Genomic DNA, 12,063 nt, shown 5'->3' on the forward strand with positions numbered 1-12,063 from the left:
CTATTATCTCTGGAACCTTATTGTGTCTTGCTTTCATTTTCTTAACACAGTATTTCAATGTATGCACCAATTCATCCTGCAGTTTGCACTCTGTAGTTTCTTCTTCCGAGCCGCTGGTCTCCTCCTCTGCCATGTTGACCGTCGATCGTTTCCTTCCTTGTCTTCCATATTTCAAATTTCGATTGACTGTGGTGTGATTTTCCATTCGGCACATTCTTCGAAGGTGTCCTTTTTTATGACACCCATTACACTCGGTATCCTTATGGAAACAAACATCAGCCTTATGGTTTGTCTTCCCGCAACGATAACACTTGAGAGAAGCTGTCGGCCCAACAACTTTGTTTACCTCCTGAGTTTGACCCTGAATCTTCGTGACGTTTTCATCAGCCATTTCCTGACTTAGCGCAATCGAAAAAGCTTTCTTTAAGTCAAGCTCCTGTTCACTTAATTGTTTCCTCTGGGCCGAGCGGTTGGCCAATCCAATAACAAACAAGTCTCTTAAAACTTCCTCTTGAAACGCACCAAACTGACATGTTTCCGCCAATTTCCGTTGCTCCGTTGCATAATCAGTGATGGATTCTCCTGGACGTTGTTTCCTATTGTAAAACTTGAAACGTTCAGCTATCAGGATGGGTTTTGGGTGGAGGTGATTTTTCAAAAGCTCAGTAAGTTTTTGATAAGTCCTTGATGAGGGCTTATTAGGGGCAAGCAATGTTTTCAGAAGTCCATATGTAGGAGCGCCGACGGCGCTCAAGAAAACTGCCCGTTTCTTATCTTCCTCCGTTATGTCATTTGCTAAGCAGAACTGATCAAACCTTTTGACATAATCTTCAAAGTCCTCGGATTTGTCATATGCTGCTATATTACCCAAATGCGCCATCCTTAATTTTCCCTTTCGTGAGTCAGTTCCTCGTCGCCATTGAAGTATATTTAGATGGAAACGAAACTCAGATAGATCCTTCCTGAATGACTTTATTTTTAAGGCTAATTTATAATGATATACAGTTTAAAAGAAGACAAGATAGTTAACAGGGTAGTTATGCTTAATGAGTAGTAAGTATCTGTAAACACAAATATAACCTCTTGTAATAGGTAGTTATCAACATAAATACATAACAGTACCCAAGGAGGAATTTGTATCCAAAGTACAGGTACACAGCAGTACTTTGAAATAATCACAATGTTAATTACATGACAAATAATTTGTTTGCGAACAACATTGCACAGAAACTACAGAACCAATTTTAACAACCATTGGTGGACATGCGAGGTATGATCCAAGGACAGATTCATTATATGTTGAAGAATAAATGTCTTAACCTTTGTAATGACGTGTATAAAAAGGGTATGACTTTTTTTTTCTTTTTTTACCTCTGCCAACAAAGTTTGAAAGGTTATGTTTTACCCCATTTGTGTGTGTATTTGTGACCAGCTTCCTGGCCACAATTTTAATCTTAGAATAATGAAACTAGCAGGGATTAACTTTCATGTAAAATCCTGGAAAGGATTAAATATTGGAAGTTCAAGGTCACGGTCAAGCAAAATGTCCAACTCACGTATTCAGCCATAAGTTTGGACATTGGTGTTATAGATTATAGATACTTCAAAATTGGTTTATTGTTGAGTGTATGAAAATCCACGCCAATTGATACATGTTAAGGTCAAAGGTCAAGGTGGAGAGATAAGCTGCTGTGGCGGAGGTCTGCGCTCTACTGAGGGCCCCTTTAGTTTTATCCCTGTTCTGCATTCCTTTATCCATCAGAGCGTTAAATAAAAGTTTTTTTCCGTAGGAACAGTCCTTTATAATTATGCCTGATTTTACTCATCTCTGAGGTAGACATTTACTCAATTTATATAGAAAACAGCAACAATTATTTTCTACATTATCTTAGGTTACAACTCGATTGCTATTCTGACCATTGTTCTCTAACCTTGGGTAATGCCATAGCCTCAGTACCATGGTCTTCCACTGTCTTGGGTTAAAGTTCTCTTGCTTGAAGGTACACTCGGGCACACTATTCTATCTTATTTCTCCTCCTCTTGTTTACTTTTAAGTTTTTATAGTTTATATAGAAGATATTTATTTTAATGTTACTGTTCTTTAAATATTTTATTTTACCTTGCTTCCTTTCCTCACTGGACTATTTTCCTTGTTGGAGACCCTGGGTGTATAGCATCCTGCTTTTTCAACTAGGGTTGTAGCTTAGCAATTAATAATAATAATTGCTGCTGTCACTCCCCTTTATTTATATATTGCGTGTTATAACTTCCCCGTAGGTGGGAGTGCGGCATTACTAGTGGAACTTTTTAGCTTTCTTCTTTACGTCTCTACCAGCTAATTCTCTTGAATCTTGCTGTGAAGCTTCTCCTAGCCTTACTTCAGTCTAACCTGCGGGAGATTTTCCCAGTTTTACCGGTTTGCTGAATGACCTTTTGGACTCTAGTGCCAGGTCATAAATCCCAAATTTTTAAATCTATCCTATATTCAAACATTAGATGGTAATATAAATCTATACATGTATCTAATAAAGATATTTTTTTTATTTTTTCTAAATACTGTAACAAAAACATTCATTATATTGTACAAATTTATTCTGCATGAAATGATTTTCTGGTTTTACACTGGGACAGTAGATGGAACTAGAAATATTTTTTGTTCACGGTTTTATAAATATAAATACTTGAACGCATTATAATGTATAATATCACCTTTCTACTCACAGGTAGGCTATGCACTCAAGACGGTGGTTAGCGGTTGCGGCCGGGCAGTCAACTAGACTAAGAGGATGCCGCCAACCCCAATCCAATACAATTAAATGGATGGCCCCAATCCAGTTCTAGGCAAGAGGACCCTCCAAGAAAATGATACCCGATGGTAGATTTTATACAGCTTGAATATCGGGTAAGATTTCTTTTAAACTACCTTTCAACATTGTTGTAAATTTCAGTTGACTAAATTATGTGAATATTTGAGAATCAGGGTAAAAATATATTTAAGTATGAAAAAAGTATGTTCCTAATTGGATACAAACCTTTGTCATTTATATGGGTTAGTTCTGGCACAGCTTTGTTTCATCCAAATTGAAGAATTATTGTGGGACTGGCAGTCTAGTATGGCTGCCTCGTGGGCCCACCATGCCCTTGGGTGTGGCGATGCTAGCAGCTGTGTGCTCACTTTGCTCCTGGCCGCTACGAATTTTATCTGTCCGTTACAGACCACCTTGCAGTGTTTTGTGTTACTGTATAATCTTTTTCTTATAACTAGTATGAGTGCTAAGCAAGTGGTTCTGAGAACCTGCCCAGGCCTTGAAAGTTGTCTTTTTGACACCTTCTTGAGCCAAGTTGACATAGACTAGCCACCCGTTGAGATACTACCGCTATAGAGTTATGGGATCTTTTGACTGGCCAGACAGTACTACATTGGATCCTTCCCTCTGGTTACGGTTCATTTCCCCTTTGATTACACATGCACCGAGTAGTCTGGCATATTATTTATACATTCTCCTCTGTCCTCATACACATGACAACACTGAGGTCACCTAACAATTCTTCTTTACTCAAGGGGTTAACTAATGCTCTGTAATTGTTCAGGGGCTGCATTCCTCTTGGTAAGGATAGAAGAGACTCTTTAGCTATGGTAAGCAGCTCTTCAAGGAGGACAAGGACACTCCAAAGTGAAACCATTGTTTTCTAGTCTTGGGTAGTGCCATAGCCTTTTTACCATTGTCTTCCAATGCCTTTGGTTAGAGTTCTCTTGCTTAGCTTTCAATCAATCAATCAATCTCTTGCTTAAGGGTACACTCGGGGCCCACTATTTTATCTTATTTTTCTTATTATTATTATTATTATTATTATTATTATTATTATTATTACAGTATTATTAAATGCTAAGCTACAATCCTAGTTGGAAAAGCAGGATGCTATAAGCCCAGGGGCCCCAACAGGGAAAATAGCCCTGTGAGGAAAGGAAACAAGGAAAAATAAAATATTTCAAGAACAGTAACATTAAAATAAATATTTCCTTTATAAACAATAAAAACTTTAACAGTAAAGGAAGAGAAACTTGATAAAACAGTGTGCCCAAGTGTACCCTCAAGCAAGAGAACTCTAACCCAAGTCAGTGGAAGACCATGGTACAGAGGCTATGGCACTACTCAAGACTAGAGAACAATGGTTTGATTTTGAAGTGTCCTCCTAGAAGAGCTGCTTACCATGGCTAAAGAGTTCTAATACCCTTATCAAGAGGAAAATATAGCCACTGCACAATTAAAGTGCAGTTTTTCAATATTAATCTTACCCGATAATCATGTAGCTGTCAACTCCGTTGCCCGACAGAATTCTACGGAAGGGATACGCCAGCGATCACTATACTAGAAGGGGGTGTACTCACCAGCGCCACCTGTGGCCAGGTACTGCAGTACTTCTTGTTGACACCACCTCAATTTTTCCTCTGTCGTGCTTCCGGCAAGACGTTCATGGATACGCTTATAATTTTGGAGTCTTGTTCACGGTTTTTGGTGAAGTATTGCTCTAAGATTTCAGCTTTCGCTATACTGGAAACTTGTCTATTAGCTTAGATAGCTTTTATATTGATTTGATTAATGGTTAACGATCTTTTGCTTTAATTGGAATCCCCCTTGACTGTTCTTTGATTCAAGATGTCTGACCTTTCTCAAGCCCCTCCCCAAAGACGATGTAGGACTTGTATTAGGCGTATTCCGAAGGCCTCGGTTGATCCTCACACCGTTTGTTCCGACTGTAGGGAAAAATCCTGTCAGTTGGAAGATCGATGTGAGGAATGCGCCGGACTTTCGGAACTTGATTTTGTTCGATTCCTAAAGTATACCACTAAGTTAGAGAGAGAGAGAGTTAGGAGGAGTTCGGCTCGCTCTTCGCTTTATTCCTCACCTCATGATCCTCAACCTTTTCCTCCCCCTGTAGTGGCTACCCCCGAACCTACTTTTTGTGCTCAGCCTGATATGTCTGATGTTTTACGTGCCATTCAGGCTTTAGGTGATAAAGTGGAGTCGGTAGTGAGTGACCACAAGTTCCTCTTGGCGGACGTCAAGGAACTAAAAGTGAAAAGTGCAGTGGGAAGTGGTAGTGCCAGTGCTGTGCCGAGTGCTAGTGTCAGTGTCAGTGTTGTGCGTGAGGGTACTTCTGTGCGTGCCAGTCGTCCTCCCAGTCCGGGACCTCTTGCAAGCTCCCAAGCCCAGGGGAGAAGCAATGTCGAAGGGCAAAAGGGTTCGGCAGGCCTTGATCGGCGCACAGAAGTATCCTCGGTGGTTGCGGGCGTATCTTACGGAGATCGTCACTCCCACTCTCAGACGATTGAGCCTTTAATTTCCTCGTCTGCAGTTGCTTTCTCGGGGAGAAAACGCTGGACTCAGGTCTCAAGACCTCTTAAGCGTATAGTCCAAACCTCACGAGTTCAACAGCCCGGATGTAGTCATTGGGCTAGCTCTGACTCGCCGCAGTCATCAGGTGACTGCACACCTCCTAAGAGAGGTAAGGCGATGCCTCAACAGACCTCAACTTCTGTTAAGGCTTTGCCTCAACAGACCTCATCGTCTGTTGATCCCAAGATGGCTTTGCTGCAGTCCATGCAGTCGCAGCTTGCGGTCTTAATGAGTGAGTTTCAGGCAGAGAAGGTTACACCTCCGCCTGCGAGCGCTCCTCCTCCTCTCCGCAGTCCAGTCTGCCAGACGTACGAAGTTGAGGTTCCTCAAGCTACCTCCATGCGTGAGCTACCGCGTTGGGAGTTGCCAGTTACCAGCGTTGTGCAGCAACCTCCTCAACAATGGGGACAGGAGTCTTATGCCTTACAACCTCCTCTTCCCTTGAGACAAGAGTTTCTTGCAGTAAGACCATCCTCCAGGCAGCAACCTCTTGAGGTACGACAACCTCTACCATCCTTGAGGCAGCCACCTCAGCTCTCGCAGCTGCTACCTCAACTCTCGAGGCAAGCACCTCAAGAACCTCAACTCGTGAGACAGGAACCGCGTTCTGCGCAGCCGCCACCTCAACTCTCGCAGCTCACACCTCAAGAACCTCAACTCGGGAGACAGAAATCTCTTACTGCGCAACCACCTCAACCCTTGAAGCAAGCGCAACTCTTGAGACAGGAACCTCATGCAGTGAGTCAGCCACCTCAACGCATGCATCTACCACCTTCTCCTCTACTTGACCAGTCTTTGCAGCCTGCTCCTCAGGTTTTACTTCAGTCGCCTCTCACCACACTTGCTCCTCAAACCGCCGCAGTACCTCCTTCATCCCAGCCTCATGACTTTGTCATTAACAGCCCTCATCCTCTTCAACAGAGACTTGAGGATGAGACCGCAAGTGTTTATGCACCCGCTTGTCAGGTTTCTGCTGTTCAGCATACCGCTGTAACTTTACCTCTCGCTTCTCAACACTCAGGTGATGAGGTTTCGGAGGAGGAAGCTGCGCACCTAGATGATCCCTCTTCGGACGTGGAGGAACCCAAGTCGTCACCACCCTCCATTGACTTTCGCAAGGTCCTGGCTCTTTTCAGAGAGGTTTACCCGGATCATTTTGTTTCTGCTACCCCTCGCTCTCCTCCATCAGAGTTTTCTCTAGGCATGCAAACGGTTAAGTCGGCCTACACTAAGCTCGTCTTTGCTAGATCCTCTAAGAGAGCTTTATGAATGTTAGGGGATTGGTTACAGTCCAAACAACAACTAGGGAAGACTTCATTTATGTTTCCCCCTACTAAGCTCACTTCTAAGGCGGGCGTATGGTATGCCACAGGAGAGGAACCAGGCTTGGGAATCCCTGCCTCTGCCCAGGCTGACTTCTCAAGTTTGGTTGACTCTCCACGCAGATCGGCTATGAGGCGCTCTAAGGTCTGCTGGACCTTTTCCGACTTAGACCACTTCTTAAAGGGTGTCTTTCGCGCCTTTGAGATTTTCAATTTTCTCGACTGGTGCTTGGGGGCCTTGAGCAAGAAGACTACCCCTGCTGACAAGGACTCGGCCATGCTTATAATGTCCTGTATGGATAAAGCTATTCGCGATGGGTCAGGCGAACTTGCCTCCATGTTTGTTTCGGGAGTACTCAAGAAAAGGGAACAACTGTGCACTTTCCTTTCCACTGGTATCACCTCTTGTCAAAGGTCTCAGTTACTTTTTGCTCCGCTTTCTAAGTTCCTGTTTCCTGAGGAGCTTATCAAGGAATTGTCTGCGGCCCTTATTCAGAAGGACACTCATGACCTTGTGGCCTCTTCAGCTCGTAAGGCTAAGGTTGCTCCTTCGGTTCCTAGAACTTACCGCACCCCAGTGGCCGATACTCCTGCTACAAGATTTATTCCGCCCTTTCGTGGCAGAGCCCCCAGCCGAGGAAGTACCCGTCCAGACACTTTCAGGGGCAGGTCTAAGAAAGGTCCCAAGCCTTCGAAAGGCAAACACTGACTCTCCTCCTCTCCAGACAGCAGTAGGAGCCAGACTCAAGATCTTCTGGCAGGCTTGGGAAAGAAGAGGTGCAGACGCCCAGTCTGTCAAGTGGCTAAGGGAGGGTTACAGGATACCATTCTGCCGCAATCCCCCTCTGACCACTTCTCCCATCAACCTCTCTCCCAACTACAAGGAAAAGGACAAGAGGCTAGCGTTACACCAGGAGGTGTCGCTCCTGTTACAGAAGAAGGCAGTAGTGATAGTCCGGGACCATCAATCCCCGGGCTTCTACAACCGTCTCTTTCTGGTGGCCAAGAAGACAGGAGGTTGGAGACCGGTGCTGGACGTCAGTGCGCTCAATGCTTATGTCACCAAGCAGACGTTCACTATGGAGACGACGAAGTCGGTCCTAGCAGCGGTCAGGCAGGAGGACTGGATGGTCTCGTTGGATCTGAAAGACGCTTACTTTCACGTTCCTATTCATCCAGACTCCCAACCTTTCCTGAGATTCGTTTTTGGAAAGGTTGTGTACCAATTCCAAGCCCTGTGTTTTGGCCTAAGCACAGCGCCTATGGTGTTTACGCGTCTGATGAGGAATATTGCAAAATTCCTCCACTTAGCGGACATCAGAGCCTCCCTTTATTTAGACGACTGGCTGTTAAGAGCCCCCACAAGTCGTCGCTGTCTGGAGAGTCTCAACTGGACTTTGGACTTGATCAAGGAACTGGGTCTTTTGGTCAACTTAGAAAAGTCCCAGCTTATTCCCTCCCAATCCATCGTTTACCTGGGAATGGAGATTCGGAGTCAGGCTTTTCGGGCTTTTCCGTCGGCCCCAAGAATCAGCCAAGCCCTAGAGTGCATTCTGAGCATGCTGAAGAGGAACAGATGCTCGGTGAGACAGTGGATGAGTCTAACAGGGACCCTGTCATCGTTAGCCCTGTTCATCGAGTTAGGGAGACTCCACCTCCGCCCTCTCCAATTCCATCTAGCAGCTCACTGGGACAAGGATTTGACGCTCGAAGCGGTCTCTATCCCTGTCACCAAGGAGATGAAGACTACTCTCATGTGGTGGAAGATCAACATCCTTCTCAAGGAGGGTCTATCGTTAGCGATTCAGACCCCCAATCTTCATCTCTTTTCGGACGCATCAGACTCGGGCTGGGGCGCGACCTTGGACGGACAGGAATGCTCGGGAACATGGACCAAGGAACAGGAAACGCTTCACATCAACTGCAAGGAGCTGCTGGCAGTTCATCTGGCCTTAATGAACTTCAAGTCCCTCCTGCTGAACAAGGTGGTGGAGGTGAACTCCGACAACACCACAGCCTTGGCATACATCTCCAAGCAGGGAGGGACCCATTCGAGGAAGCTGTACGAGATAGCAAGGGACCTCCTCATTTGGTCAAGAAGTCTAAACCTCACTCTAGTTACGAGGTTCATTCAGGGCAATATGAACGTCTCAGCAGATCGCCTCAGCAGGAAAGATCAAGTCATCCCCACGGAATGGACCCTTCACAAGAGCGTGTGCGACAGACTTTGGACCTTGTGGGGTCAGCCAACGATAGATCTGTTCGCCACCTCCATGACCAAGAGGCTCCCTTTGTACTGTTCCCCAGTTCCAGACCCAGCAGCAGTTCACGTGGATGCTTTTCTGCTGGATTGGTCCCATCTCGACCTATATGCATTCCCGCCGTTCAAGATCATCAACAGAGTCATTCAGAAGTTCGTCTCTCACGAAGGGACACGGCTGACGCTGGTTGCTCCCCTTTGGCCTGCAAGAGAATGGTTCACAGAGGTACTACAATGGCTGGTCGACGTTCCCAGGACTCCCTCTAAGAGTGGACCTTCTACGTCAACCTCACGTAAGGAAGGTACACACAAACCTCCACGCTCTTCGTCTGACTGCCTTCAGACTGTCGAAAGACTCGCTAGAGCTAGAGGCTTTTCGAAGGAGGCAGCCAGAGCGATTGCCAGAGCAAGGAGGATATCCACTCGTAGAGTCTACCAATCCAAGTGGGAAGTCTTCCGAAGCTGGTGCAGAGCCAATGCAGTTTCCTCTACCAATACCTCTGTAACCCAAGTTGCTGACTTCCTGTTACATCTTAGGAATGTTAGATCTCTTTCGGCTCCTACGATTAAAGGGTACAGAAGTATGTTGGCTTCAGTTCTCCGCCACAGAGGTTTGGATCTTTCCTCCAACAAGGACCTGCAAGACATCCTTAAATCTTTCGAGACTTCTAAAGATCATCGTTTGTCCACTCCAGGCTGGAATCTAGACGTAGTCTTAAGGTTCCTTATGTCTCCTAGGTTCGAACCTCTCCAGTCAGCTTCCTTCAAAGACCTTACTCTCAAAACTCTTTTCCTCGTCTGCCTTGCGACAGCCAAAAGAGTAAGTGAGGTTCACGCCTTCAGCAAGAACATAGGATTCACATCCGAATCAGCAACATGTTCTTTACAGCTCGGATTTTTAGCTAAAAATGAACTTCCTTCACGTCCTTGGCCTAGATCGTTCGAAATTCCTAGCCTTTCCAACATGGTGGGTAACGAGCTAGAGAGAGTTCTTTGCCCTGTCAGAGCTCTGAAATACTATCTTAAAAGGTCAAAACCTATACGAGGACAGTCAGAGGCCTTATGGTGTGCCATCAAGAAACCTTCGATGCCTATGTCCAAAAACGCTGTTTCGTATTATATAAGGCTTCTGATTAGAGAAGCTCATTCTCACATGAAGGATGAAGACCTTGCTTTGCTGAAGGTAAGGACCCACGAAGTGAGAGCTGTAGCCACTTCGATGGCCTTTAAACAGAACCGTTCTCTGCAGAGTATTATGGATGCAACTTATTGGAGGAGCAAGTCAGTGTTTGCATCTTTTTATCTCAAAGATGTCCAGTCTCTTTACGAGAACTGCTACACCCTGGGACCATTCGTAGCAGCGAGTGCAGTAGTAGGTGAGGGCTCAGCCACTACATTCCCTTAATCCCATAACCTTTTTTAACCTTTCTCTTGAATGCTTTTATTGTTGTTTTTTGGGTTGTTACGGTAGGCTAAGAAGCCTTCCGCATCCTGTTTGATTTGGCGGGTGGTCAATTCGTTCTTGAGAAGCGCCTAGGTTAGAGGTTGTGTAGAGGTCCTTTAGTATGGGTTGCAGCCCTTTATACTTCAGCACCTTAGGGTTGTTCAGCCTCCTAAGAGGAACGCTGCGCTCAGTAAGGAAGACGAACTTATTAAAGGCAGAGTAATGGTTCAAGTCGACTTCCTTACCAGGTACTTATAATTTCATTGTTATTGTGAATAACTAATAATATGAAATACGGGATACTTAGCTTACTGATATACATGTACACTGGTTTTCACCCACCTCCCTGGGTGTGAATCAGCTACATGATTATCGGGTAAGATTAATATTGAAAAATGTTATTTTCATTAGTAAAATAAATTTTTGAATATACTTACCCGATAATCATGATTTAATTGACCCACCCTTCCTCCCCATAGAGAACCAGTGGACCGAGGAAAAATTGAGGTGGTGTCAACAAGAAGTACTGCAGTACCTGGCCACAGGTGGCGCTGGTGAGTACACCCCCTTCTAGTATAGTGATCGCTGGCGTATCCCTTCCGTAGAATTCTGTCGGGCAACGGAGTTGACAGCTACATGATTATCGGGTAAGTATATTCAAAAATTTATTTTACTAATGAAAATAACATAGTTAACCCCTTGAGAGAAGAATTGTTTAGTAATCTCAGTGTTGTCAGGTGTATGGGGACAGAGGAGAATCTGTAAAGAATAGGCCAGACTATTCGGTGTCTGTGTAGGCAAAGGGAAAGAACCGTAAACAGAGAGAAGGATCCAATGTAGTACTACTTGGCCAGTCAAAGGATCCCATAACTCTCTAGCAGTAGTATCTCAACGGGCAGCTGGTGCCCTGGCCAACCTACTACCTCGTTTTTGTTAAATTTCTTATTGTTTGTAGAGGAAATATATATTTTAATGTTACTGTTCTTAAAATATTTTATTTTTCCTTGTTTCCTTTCCTCACTGGGCAATTTTCCCTGTTGGAGCCCCTGGGCTTTAAGCATTTTGCTTTTCCAACTAGGATTGTAGCTTAGCAAGTAATAATGATAATAATAATAATGTAGTTTGAACAGCAGCTGTGAATCCCAACAGCGTTTGCAAACCATCTGCTACTAAATTATAATAAAGAAAGAGGATATTGGAAAAAAATGAAAACTGAAAGGAAAGAAATCATTCAGAGAAGTTATGAGGTCTTTTTCCTTTTCACCGTGAAGGAACTTCAAAGAAGAAGGTTTTGCTAAACAAATCCTTTTGTGAAATTCATTCTTATTAGGAAAGTCAAGATGAGCTCCATATTTTTCTTAAGTCGTATTTCTGTACTTCCTAAAATAGTATAGGCCTTGCTTTTGCTTTTAGCGTTTTACTTCGACTTGACCCGGGCTGATGGTGCTGAATCATATCTGCCTCAAAGTTACTAAGCTGCTGCTGTTATTATTAATAGCTAAGCTACACCCCTACTTTGAAAAGCAGGATGCCATAAGACCAAAATGCGCACCTTGATCAGTGCATATATTTTTGTTTTTCTCTGTTATTGGCTCATATGAGTTTTCAGTAGTCAAGATATTAAAGTATGCCTTCTGC

At 44.3% G+C, this 12,063-nt stretch overlaps 1 long non-coding RNA gene across 2 annotated transcripts in view; it reads left to right on the forward strand.

The window, feature by feature from the left end:
* Positions 1-12,063, forward strand: part of LOC137651309 (uncharacterized) — a 69,721-nt gene that overhangs the window by 20,877 nt on the left and 36,781 nt on the right. For both annotated transcript variants that reach the window (XR_011046080.1, XR_011046079.1), the window contains exon 2: positions 2,724-2,902. This is a non-coding gene — a long non-coding RNA (uncharacterized lncRNA). The remainder of the gene's footprint in view (positions 1-2,723; positions 2,903-12,063) is intronic.

This window comes from Palaemon carinicauda, chromosome 12 (genome assembly GCF_036898095.1).
Source record: "Palaemon carinicauda isolate YSFRI2023 chromosome 12, ASM3689809v2, whole genome shotgun sequence".
In the NCBI taxonomy this organism is placed as follows: domain Eukaryota; kingdom Metazoa; phylum Arthropoda; class Malacostraca; order Decapoda; family Palaemonidae; genus Palaemon; species Palaemon carinicauda.